The sequence below is a fragment of the Ailuropoda melanoleuca genome, chromosome 18 (assembly GCF_002007445.2).
Source record: "Ailuropoda melanoleuca isolate Jingjing chromosome 18, ASM200744v2, whole genome shotgun sequence".
Taxonomy (NCBI): domain Eukaryota; kingdom Metazoa; phylum Chordata; class Mammalia; order Carnivora; family Ursidae; genus Ailuropoda; species Ailuropoda melanoleuca.
The window spans coordinates 33,493,199-33,506,132 of NC_048235.1; the positions used below are offsets into that span (position 1 = coordinate 33,493,199).

At 40.7% G+C, this 12,934-nt stretch overlaps 1 long non-coding RNA gene across 1 annotated transcript; it reads left to right on the forward strand.

Annotated features, from left to right (window-relative positions):
* The first annotated feature begins 6,024 nt into the window (after positions 1 to 6,024).
* LOC117797083 lies at positions 6,025 to 9,642 on the forward strand. Its single transcript, XR_004621934.1, has 3 exons — positions 6,025 to 6,902; positions 8,451 to 8,603; positions 8,909 to 9,642. It is a non-coding gene; the product is annotated as an uncharacterized LOC117797083 (long non-coding RNA).
* Positions 9,643 to 12,934: the final 3,292 nt, after the last annotated feature.

Below are 12,934 nucleotides of genomic sequence, written 5' to 3' on the forward strand. Positions count from 1 at the left end.
AATTCAACTGGAGCCCGGGAGGGTAGATGAGAGATTGTCATGGGGAGCAAAATGGGAAAGAAAGGTCATTGGAGGATCTTTATTGCTAAGCTAATGAGTTGTATTTATTATTTTAGGCTTCAAGAGCCCCTGAAGGGTTTTGAGCAAGGAAGTGACACAATTCGCAGTGAATAAGCAGTGATTTCATAGTGACTGCTTGGTAACTGGACTCTAGCACCAAGCTGTCAGGATTTGCCTCCTGACTGTCACTAATTAGCTGCCTAACCATGGACCAGTTATTTTACTTCTCTGTGTTTCCGTAAAATGGGGAAAGAGGTGACAGCAAATAACCTATCTCATACCATTGTCGTTGAGATTAAGTGAGTTAATGTTTTCAAGGCACATGGCAAGTGCTGAGATTGTCTGTTAAACTTAAAAGAACCAAACAGCATGATGCCTTTGGATTAAGATCTTTGCATTTCGTTTTGAAACTTTTATTACAAAGCGCTAACGTTACATGGTAAATTATTAACTATTCCTTCTTCTCCCTTTCACAGGATTAGAGATTATTAATTTCCTTTTACAGATGGATGCATTCAGGATTAAGGAGAAAGATACAATCTCGGCATCACATGGTCAGGCATGAGATGAATCCACGAGCTCTGAATCCTGGTTCAGTGACCCTGCCCAACACCTAGGGTTATGTCTTGACTCAAACTCTCAGAACCTGGAGAATAGGAAAAATGGGGAGTGGAAGAAACTGGCAATGGGATAGTAATAAGGTAAAATCAAAAAAGACAAAACATTGGTGGAACATTTGAAAGTTTGTATATAGACTCAAACTCGTAAAATATAAATATGTATTTATGCTGGATGATGCCCCCAACCAAAAAATCATATGTTGAAGACCTGACATTGTGACTGCATTTAGAGACAGGGCTTCTAGGAGGTAATTAAGGTTCAGTGAGGACATTAGGTGAGGCCCAAATCCGATAGGATTGGTCACCTTATAAGAAGAGGAAGAGGGGCGCCTGGGTGGCACAGCGGTTAAGCGTCTGCCTTCGGCTCAGGGCGTGATCCCAGCGTTGTGGGATCGAGCCCCATGTCAGGCTCCTCCACTATGAGCCTGTTTCTTCCTCTCCCACTCCCCTTGCTTGTTTCCCTCTCTCACTGGCTGTCCCTATCTCTGTCGAATAAATAAATAAAATCTTTAAAAAAAAAAAAAAAGAAGAGGAAGAGATCTCTCCCTCTCTCCATGTGCAACAAAGAAAGGCCCTGTGAATGCAAACCAGGAGGAGAGCTCTCCCCAGAACCCAACCATGCTGGCAAACTGATCTCGGACTCCAGCCTCCAGAACGGTGAGAAAATAAAGGTCTGTTGTTTAAGCCACCAAGTCTGTAGTATTTTTTATACACATATGTACACATACATATATACATGCATTGCATACATACACATGCCAAAAATTATTTCCTAGTAACAAAGTTTGGAAGATATTGCTATACAGCTAAATCTGACACGAATAAACCTCAAAAACTGAGTGCACATCCTGTCCCCAGAACTAACAGTCTGCTGGCCAAATGCACCATTCCTATTGATTCATGCTGATGGCATTGTTTTTCCGTCAGTTTGAATAAGTGCAGGGCACTGCTCGGATCCCTGCATCCCCAGTGATGCCCTGTGATTATATGGGAAGGATTGGGCCTGCGGAATCGGAGAGAGAGAAGGAATAGATACCTTAGCTTTGGATCCATGACCGTATTTTAACACTATAGTGAACTTTAGAGCTGCTTAGACGAGTTACATAATTCGTTTCCTCAGCAATGAGCCTAAGGGGGGCGGGGTTGGGACTGCTATTAGGAAGTACTTGTGGGTGAATATCGTCCAAGTCATTAACTGGAATGAACTCTGTCCAGTTTATTCCAACAGATGTCTGGGGTAGTCAGTGAAGTGGGTTGACTTTCATATCAGTGGTTCCTAACCCAAGCTGATGATTACAAAACAACAGAAAAGCACAAAGGATATTTGGCTATAGATGTATGTCCTTCCAATATTTTGCTACTAGGAAATATACACACAGTACAAAGATCAAAATGTGCAAAAGAGTAAGATTGAACAAGTATTTCTTCCACTCATGTCCCCCAAACACTGCTCTCTCTGCCAGAGATAATCGGTGTGTGTGTGTGCGTGTGTGTGTGTGTGTGTGCGTGTGTTCAATAATAAAAGCATTCAGTTTTGCAAGGATATACTTAAAAATGTTACCCGTAACTATCTGAGTTGGGTTTACAGGTGAAACTTCAAAATTTTTATATTTCTGAATTTTCCAAGTGTTCTTTATTAAGCCTGTAGTATTTTATGATTAGAAAAAAAATGTTAGTTTTAAAAGTAAATAAATAGATTTTAATTTAAAAATTACCTCAGAGATCTCGTAGCTACTTTATGATTTAAAAAACAAAACATTGAACTAACTTTATCCACAAATTGTCAGTCTGTGGGTATATTTTTCAAAAAGTTTTAGCCAATTTGTTTCCATTCACATTAAAATTCCTGCCACTGGAAAAGATGTACAGAACCTGATTACCAACTTGAACCCTGAGATCTAGTGAAACTCATTATGACTCATTGGAAACAGGTAATTGGCTCAGGAATCTTATTTCAAATTTCATCATAACTTGTATGATGACTCCACATGTCTATCAAACTATATTAAAATGAAGTGTAACACAAGACTGGAGAATTAAGCCCAGTCCAGGCTAAAGCCTTTATTTAGTAATTAAACAATAACGAGCTAAATTTATCCTTACACCTAATCCTTAATGATGCTCTGAATGTTCTAATTGGTTAAGTAGCCAAATGCACCCTCCAGCGTCTGGTGTCAGAAGATGTCACAGTCCTGGCTTGCTGAAAAGACAGATAGGGATTGTGGCACCCTTCTGGCAACTTGAATCTCCAGAATGGAATTCCAAACACACAGGCAAGAGGATATGTCTGTAAATGGATTAGCTGACAACAAAGGCAGGGAAATAAAAGTTGAGAATTCTCAAAGGTTGTATGTGTTTTATTTATTTATTAGAGAGAGAGAGACTGTGCAAGAACAAGGGCAGAGGGAGAAGCAGACTCTCGGCTGAGCAGGAAGCCCGATGCAGGACTCAATCCCAGAACCCTGGGATCATGACCTGAGCTGAGGGCAGACTCTTAACCAACTGAGCCACCCAGACGCCCCATTTATGTACATTCTTTACGAGGTTCCCTATAGGAAGTGTGTTCCTATTCCTGTTACTAGACACTTTTATCCAGTTAGGTGACCCCAAGAAAGGAAGCCAGGGGACATCAAGGAATGTAGCAAGAGCAAACTCTCACCTCTGTTAACCCCACACTCATTCCTGGTGATGACCTTAGAGTAGGAAAAAGTGGTTGATCTTGGTGCCTTTATTTTAGGTGGAAAGTTCCATGTGGTTTTGCTGGTAGGAGTGGTGGCCTGTGGGGAGGAGACCACCTCTGAGGACGGCAGTAGGAGACAGGATTCACTTACACTCTTTTACCTTTTTAAAATATATCATGTGCATTATGTAATAATTATTAATATAAATATTATTAACAGTAAATTGTTTAATATTTAATGCCCATACAAAAGATTTTATGAAGAAAAAATTGGTGAAAATAAAATTGTAGAAATTAAAAATATTGAAGGCCTGAAGCCATAAAACTCCTAGAAGAAAACATAATGGGCAAGCTCCTTGGCATCAGTCTTGGCCATGATGCTTTTAGATTTCGCTCCAACTGAAAGCAAAAATAAACAAACGGGGCTACGTTGAACTAAAAATCTTCTGCACAGCAAAGGAAACAATCAACAAAATGAAACGGCAACCTACTGAATGTGAGAACATAATTGCTAGTCATGTATTTGATAAAGAGCTAATATCCAAAATATATAAAGAACTCACATAACTAGGCAGCAAAAACAAAAATCTGATTAGAAATTAGACATTTTTCAAAAAAAAACATACAAATAGCCAAGAGGTATATGAAAATATGCTCAACGTTATTCATCAGCAGGGAAACGAAAGTCAAAACGACAATGAGCTATCACCTCACACCTGTCAGGATGGCTGTTATCAAAAAGACAAAAGTTAACAATTGTTAGCAAGGATGTGGAGCAAAGGGAAACTTTGTTCACTGTTAGTGGGAATGTAAATTGAGGCAGCCACTATGAAAAATAGGATGGAGATTCCTCAAAACATTAAAAGTAGAACTACTATAGGGTCCAGCAATTCCACTTCTGGGTATATAGCCAAAGGAAGCAAAACCCCTACCTCAAAGAGATATCTGCATGAGCTATACCAGAAGAAAATGTAACACACACACACACGCACGCACTCACACACACACACGGAATATTATTCAGCCATAAAAAAGAGGGAAATCCTGACATTTGTGACAACATGAATGGACCTTGGGGGCACTATGCTAAGTGAAGTAAGTCAGACAGAGAAAGACAAATATTGTATGATCTTACTTCTATGTGGAATCTAAAACCAAACAAACATAAAAGCAGAGAACAGATGGATGGTTGCCAGAGGCAGAGTAAGAGGGGGGAGCAGGAAATGGGCAAAGGTAGTCAAAAGGTAAAAGCTTGCATTTACAAGATAAATAAGTTCTGGGAATATAATATACAGCATGGTGACTACAGCTACCAACACTGTATCATATGTTTGAAAGTTGAAAGAAGAGTAGATCTTAAAAGTTCTCATCACAGAAAAAAATTTGTAGCTACGTGAGGTGATGGATGTTAACCATTTTGTAATATTTATTGCTGTGACCATTTTGTAATATTTATTGATTTGATCATTATATTGATCGATTTATCTGATCATTGTACTTTACACTTTAAATTTTTTTTTAATTTTTCTAGAGAGAGCACGTGCACGTGTGTGCAAGCAGGGTGTGGGGGCAGGGGCATGGGAGAGGCGGAGCATCTCAAGCAGACTCCCCGCTGAGTGTGGAGCCTGATGCAGGGCTCCATCCCGGGACCCTGAGATCATAACCTGAGCCAAAATCAAGAGTCAGACAAGCGTTTAACCCACAGAGACACCCAAGCACCCCTATATTGTATACTTTAAACTAATACAACATCATGTATGTCTCAAGTATATCTCAATAACAATGGAAAAATACAATTATATCTCAATAACAATGGAAAATTATATCTCAATAACAATGGGAACAAATACAAAAAAGACACAAAAGATACCAAAAAATTGCACACGAGATACCACAACACATCTGTCAGAATGGCTAAAATAAAAAATAGCCACGATGTCATAAGCTGGTGAGGATGAGGAGAAACTGGGTCATGATACATTGCTGGTGGGAATGTAAAATGGTACAGCTCCTCCAGAAAACAGTTTGGCAGTTTCTTTAAAAAATAAGCATTCAACCATCACATGATCCAGTAATTGCTCTCCTGGGCATTCATCCTAGAGAAAGAAGACATAAGGGGCACCTGGGTGTGGCTCAGTCAGTTAAGCACCTGTCTTCTGCTCAGATCATGATCTTGGGGTGCTGGGATCGAGCCCCGAGTCGTGATTCCTGTTCAGCGGGCAGTCTGCTTCTCCCTCTCCCTCTGCCTCTGCCTCTGCCCCCGACTTGTGTTCCCTACTCTCTCTCTCAAATAAGTAAATAAATAAATAAAATCTTCAATTTAAAAAAAAAAGAAATGAAAACATGACCACACAAAAACCTGCACATGAATGAGTATAGGCCCTTTATGATAATAGCCAAAAATGAAAGAACCCAGATGTCTTTCAACTGATGAATAATTAAACTGTAGTGGATTCATACCGTGGAATACTGTTCAGCAAGAAAAGGGAACAAGCTACTGATATCCACAACAACAAGGATGAATATTCGGAAAAGTATGCCGAGTGAAAAAAGCCAGTCCCCGAAGGTTACATACTGTGTATTGATTCCATTTATATAACATTCTTGAAACGACCACGACACTATAGAAATGGTGAACCAGTAAATGATTGTCACGGGGTCTTGTGCTGATAGAAATCTGACTCTTGGCTGTATCAGTGTCAATATTCTGGTTGTGATAGCGCACCAAGGTTACACGTACACAGGATCTATTCCTTACAACTGCATGTGAATCTACAATTATCTCAAAATAAAACATTTAACTACGAAGAAAAATATTATGAGAGTTTTGTGCTTAAATAGATACATTTTTAAAAGTCAACATATCCCTCTTGACCCCAGCTGCACAAAGGCATCGCTACTTGCGAAGCCCACACGCTGGTTAAGCACACTTTCACATATTGTGGCTGGCAGTACTCAACTTGTGGTGAACTAACATTTAGTTTTTAGTTCTGATATGAAAAGCGGCGCTTCATTGCTCTCCTGCCTCCAAGGCTACAATCCCTAGGACAGAGCTTCCCCTCCCCCATGTGCATTTCCTCTGCCACTGGGGCATATGGTTGCTTCCATCCATTTCTCTGCCTTCCTTAAAAAGCACGCTTTTGATACTTGGAGAAACTCCAGAACCTTGGGCTGGCATTCAAGACAGTCACTCTCCTATGACAGGGTGCACATAAGGGGTGGTTAGATGGTTTCAATTCGTTACCATAAAATGCTGCTGTGGCTCCCCCATATTCAGAAGGTGAGAAGCAAGCATTACAGTAGAAGTCCGTTGAAGGCAGCTTGTAATTACACGTTACTGAGTATGCCATGAGTCAAATCATGGCCACTGAAATGGAACTCCGTATTCTCGAAATAGTTCAGCTGTGAGGTCTAGGGGCTGATTTATTTCTGTTTCTCCAATTTAAGCCCTTGTGCATGACCCTGTAACTACCACCTAGCTGAGAATAGATGGGCAGCACGGGGAGGGACCCAGAGCTTTGGACTAGGGCACCTCAGAAACTGTAAGTAGAATGATGCCTATAATTTGTATTGTGCAAAGTTGTAAAGGATCTGGAAATCTAAGTACTATATTTTGAACAGAAATGTTAGTAAGAGAATGATAGAAACAGAGGTCTTCAAACTTTTCTTCACTTACACCCCTAAAAAATGCTGAAGACCATGTATCCCTTCACACATTTTAAGTTGACGTCTCTTAAGTTTTCATCATAGGTTTGAGTGCTTGCAGAGGATGTAGTCTGCAGATTGTTTTCATCAAATGTTTTAAAATAAAACTGTTTTATCACCCTTTTTAATGCATCCAATAGAATCTAAGTACCATAGTAATTTGACACCGACATTCCTTTTTCAAAATGAACACGAAGTTCTTTAACAGAAATGTTCAATCTTTCCCTCTCCTCCATGACTATATTTTCATTCCACTTCCCTTAAAGATTTGTCTCCAAATATTATATATATTTATGACATCTTTTATTATTTGAACATCTATCATTTGGACATTTTTTACTGATTACCTTATCATATGTTTTGACGCAAATATGCATGTGTAAAGTGATTTTACAATTTCAAAAATATGCTGTGACCGGAAGGTATTAAGACATTTCCTAAGTCATTATTACAATTATTAGTAACACAATAAACATGTATTTTATTGATCATTAAACATAAAAGAGTAAAATGTTGGAAATTATCCTCCTAATGAGAATTATCTCCTCTAAAAAAAAAAAAAGAATTATCTCTTCTAATAGAGGAGGGTGGCTTTTTACATACAGGTATTTGTATATATTAACATACATATGTAATTAGTTCAAATACCCACCCACTATTGTTACTTATTGCAAGAATGAACAGGTTTAGCATCAATATTATCCTTATTTCTCGTTTTTATGAATGTAAGCACTGAGAAACCTTGTTCACGTTAATAAGCAGATGGGGCTGCGAGGAGTTTTGTTATGACAAAGTCCATCCAGGGCTGACGAGAAGGAAGGAAACTAGGGACATAGTTCTGGGCTTATGGCTTCAGAGGTGCACTTGGAATGACTCAATCACTATGAATACAGCCCCACATGAAGATTCGTGGCCAGTCCACCTTTGCCAGGAAGCTTGAGATTTGTTTTCGGCAGTGCCAAATTTGGCAATGTCATTCAACTCTTTGGACTCCTTCACCTTATAGGTCAGATACCACTTAGAGACCTTCCTTCAAAAATTACTCTACAGGGGAAGTTGTGCCTGCGTGTGGGGCAGGGAGCATGTGGGAACTGTCTGTACTCTCTGCTCAATTTTGCTGTGAACCTAAAAACCCGCTCTAAAAAAACAAAGCCTACTTTTTAAAAAATTATTTTAATGATCTGTCAGTAGTCAACTCGATTGGGTTTTTCTCCAGGTTTTGTGGAAAACAATAAACTGGAAACCACCTAATTTGTGAAATGATTGGCATCTCAGTCGTAAAGCCTTTTGCTTTCTCAACACAAACACAAATACGTCTAATTGTTCCTTGTCTTGGCCCTGGAGGTTTTTACAATCTAGGACAATGCCTTTCTTTCCTTTTTTAGAAGTGAGGAAGGGCTGGTGTGCCAGGAGGGTGGGAGCAGAGAAGACCCAGTGTGACACCAGGCTCTCACTTCACCTCAGGCGGATCTAGAAACTGAAGCCCTTCAAACCCTCTACCCTGTAGGCACTCGCCATTTACACACCACTGGAGTAAGGTGATTTAAGAACTACTTCAAATACACCATAAAGTCAGCTTTTGGGGGTATTGTTTTGCTGTTTATCCAAAATTCAAATTTAACTGGGTGTCCCGTATCTCTCTCTCTGGCAACCTTATCTCATCCAAATCATTCTCTTCAAGAAACGGCAAACATGAAGACCGGGCAAGACTAAATAAAGCCTTCAGCCAGGGAGCAGGGTCTTTTATTCCTCCCTCCACCTAATTCTCAGATATAGTTACTGTTTTCTCAACTGTCATCATGGCGTCCATCTTCTCTCCCCCCAACTTTGTTTCCATCCTTAGAGCCCAAAGCAAAAAACGTCACCAGAAATGACAACAGCAATGACAACAATCATGAAAGCAGGAAGCTTTTGGAGGAAACCAGGCCAGTGAAATGCACTTGAGAGGAGCAGACAGCGTGTGGGTACAATGTGGGCAAAACATCTCTTGTCCTGTCCTCTCAAAAGCAAAGGCTAAAAACAGGAGGGAAGGGGGAGCAGCCTCTGCTTTCAGGGCAGAAACCACATATATAAAATTTGTGACGATTCTCCTTTCCAGTCTTGCCCGTGGACACATAATAGAAAATATTAATCGAGGCCAGCTACATTTCCTGCACTATTTGGTGCTCTCCTGAGCTGTTCCTTAGGAAAGATACCAGCAAGCCTTCCCGTTTTTTTCTTCCCCCTTCTGTTCCTATTTACTACCACTGCCTTCTCTCCCTCCCCTCTCATCTCCCAAGCACCAAAAATAATTTGAATTTCAAGCTTTTTTTTTTCTTGGCCTTCCTGTGGGTGTGGGAGGACCTCCTTTGGGAATTGTTCTGGATCTAGTCGGCTCCATCTGTAATTTGGCAAAATCTCTGTCTGCACCCCGCCCCCACTTCCTTTTCTTGATACATGTTGTCCGGGTGTCCCCCACCCCACAAAGAGCCTCCTATATCTAATCCTTGGGTGACCAAACTGAGAGTAGCCCCCCCCCGGGCGGGGGCCCCCCCATAGGTCTGCAGCCTCCACTTACCCCGCCCCTGGTTTTGGAAGACCGAGCGCTCTCTGCACAAAGGCGCCAGCTTCTCACCAGTCAGAGGAAGCCACCTCCTGCAGGCCGACGGCTCCAAAGGACAAGGTGACTTCCAGGAGGAAGACAAGATTCGGTTAAGGAGACCCAAGGCAAGTTCCTGTTTCAAAGAGAGAGTTTGAAAAGCTAATTAAGTTCAGAGAGTTTCGTGTGTGTGCCTGTGTGTGTGTGTATCCCTCTCCCCAATTCACCCACGTGACCCCCTTGATTTTCCTCTGGGGGACAGCTGAGCTGCTTTTCTAAAAAATCTCTCTGGACCTCACCTCCACCCACCCCTTCCCCATCAGCTGTCATGCGGGCCATTCCTAAACTAGTGTCTCAATACTCTGGTGAATGTTTGTTACTGGCAAAAAAAGAAAAGGGAAAAAAAATGAGAGAAAGAAAAAGGACTTCACATCTAAGAATTTCGTGTGGTCTGGGACAGTTTTAGTTCCAGGCTTTCAGGATTTATTTTTCCCTCACTTTTGCCGTGCTGACGACCGTGCTCAGAAATCCTGCTGATGACCTGCAGAGTTTGTTTTCTCCCTCAAGTCCTACATGGGACACCCTCCTTGGAGTTGGAGGTGGAAGGGAGGAGCAGGGTGCTGGGTGCTGCCAGGACTGAAGACCCAGTTGCAGGCAGATCTTTGGTGCTCCCCAGAGCCTCCGGGAGAGTGTACCCCTGGTTGCCTGGCCAAGAGGCCCCGAAGAGAGGCCTCATATCTCTGTTTTCGTCGTTATTTGTATATTCCTCTATTTTGGCAGTTTCCTTATAGTAAAACAGGTATAATAATGCCTAACACATAATGATATTTTGAGGACTTAATAAAATGAAAGTGCCTAGTACAGTACCTGACATACGGTAGACACAGAATTAATGTTTGTTGAGCATGAAGTATTCTTATCACAGTATATTCTATGCACTCGCTTATTGGTCATACCACTGAACTCTGAATGTCTTACTTTTATATCCCCTGTACCTATGACAGTACCTGTAATATAGTAGACACTCAATACATAACTTTTAATTAATTCATCAAGTAATTAACACCTGTTCCCACCCTCACCCTGGCCTCATTTTTATTGCTGGTCAAGAGTATATATTCTTTGCCCTCTCCTATGTTCCCTACGTAAGGTTCTGGAACCCAAGCTATGAACAAAAAATTGCCAGACTTGAAATGGATGAAATGATAATAGTCCATTTCCTGGAAATACCAAAGGGAGTTTTCTCAGCAACCACAATGAAGGGAAGAGATTAGGAAGCACAAATTCTGTGGGATGTTATTATTTCTAAGTCCACTGCAGAAATGTGATGTGTTCAAATTAAAGCCAGAGTCCAGGGTGCTATTTATATTCAAAGTATTTCAAAGAACAGAAAACAGCAGGCTCCCCAAGGTCCTTCAAGGAGGGAAGAATAGCATTCTAAAAGAAATAAAGAGAGGAAGGAAGAAAGGGAGGGAGGAAAGGAGGAGGGAAGGAAGGAAGGAAGGAAAGAAGGAAGGAAGGAAGGAAGGGGAAAGAGAAAGAGAAAGGGAGGGGAAATGAAGGGAAAGAAGAGAGGAGGGAGAGAAGGAGGGAGGGAAGGAAGAAAGAGAAAATAGGACAGAGAGAAAAGGAAGAAAGCTAGAAGAGTGGATCTCAAAGCAGGCACATGGAAATCAGAGTTAAGCATGGGCTACTGAACACGATTTTATTAAACCTTCACTAAAATGACAATAAATGGAGGAAAGGATCATAAAGTTTCAAGAGAATGTGAAAGCATCAAAAACCAACTGTAAATTTTAAAACTTTAAGAAACACAAAAGCTGTGATAAGTGGAAACTAAGCTACCATACCAGAAAAACCTAGACTTGCAAGAATTGGAAGCCAACAAGAAACCAGATCTTTGGCATCTCCAAGCCCTAGACAGGCTGAGGGACTAGATGACCAGGAACCTCTGAAAGGGGTGGCAGGGCAGGTGTTGGTTTGGGTGGGGCAGAAAAACAGGAAGATTGGTTGAAAGCTTGTGTGAGGAGGAAGAAGACTGAGAGGTTAAACACAATAGACTCAAGGCTTAGGAGCTAGGATCCCCCAAGGACAGAAATAAGACAATTTACTAACGAGGGGCAGATTCTTTGAAAGCTTGGATATTGAACGGTAATGCTACCACTTGTGCCCCATCTCCCTTATCCAACTTGGCTTGAAGAATGCTGGAAAAGGCTTACACCTCCCCAGTTCCCACCCTCCCACCACCAGGCAGGAGTGTGGAGGAGTAATCTCATTGGGAAACTGTCCAGCTCAAGAGAAAAAATCTACAGAATCTGTTATTTTTCTCACAGTGCAATGGCTTCGGTACAGCCCACCTGTCCTCAAACCTCCCACATATGCTCAACACTTTCAAATAGATTTTTAGTGCCTCACTTATAACTGTGAACCAACCATCAAGGACCATCAAATATTTGAGGGAATCCTCCAACATCAAAGATAAACCAAAGACAGACCAAAACAAACAAATGAGGAAAAATGGAGGGAAACTTGGAAGAAACAGAGAAAATCCCAGGAAAGGAAAAAAAAAAACCACAAAACTTTCATATTGAAGTAAAAAGAGATACTGTGTTCTCTGATGCTTTTTAAAGAAAGAGAGAGAGCATTCAAAGAAAAAGACTCATGGAGATTACAAATAAGACAGAAAAAAAAAATTCAATGGGAGAGTTGAAAAATAAATTGAGGAAATCTACCAGAAAGTAAAACAGAAAGACAAAAAAATTAGGAAGTAGGAAGGATGAAAGCAATGAGATACAAATCCAGAAGGCTTAACATCTTCTTAATAAGAGTTGCAAAAGGAAAAAAAAACAGAGAAATGAATTCATGATAGAATCCTAGAACTGAAGTACATTTGTTTCCAAATTAAAAAGGCCAATGGGTACTCAACAGAGTGAATGAAAACATCACAGTGAAATTTCAGAACTTCAGGGGTAAAGAGAAGATCACAAAAGCTTTCAGAGAGAAAGAAACAGGTCATACTCAGAAAAGTCAAGGAATCAGAATGGCACCAGACTTCTGAACAGCAGTCCTGCACAGTAAGGGGACAAAGACATCAAAGCCTTCAAAAGTCCTTGAAAAAGGAAAAATGATTTACAATTGTGACCCTTATGTTCAACCAAAGTATAAACTAATCATGAGGATAGAATAAAGGTATTTTTCAGGCATGCATTGTCTCAAAAATTCACTTCCCATTCACCTATTCTCTAGAAAATACAAACCAGATTCCTGAAAAAAATGTAGGCCTAACACAGG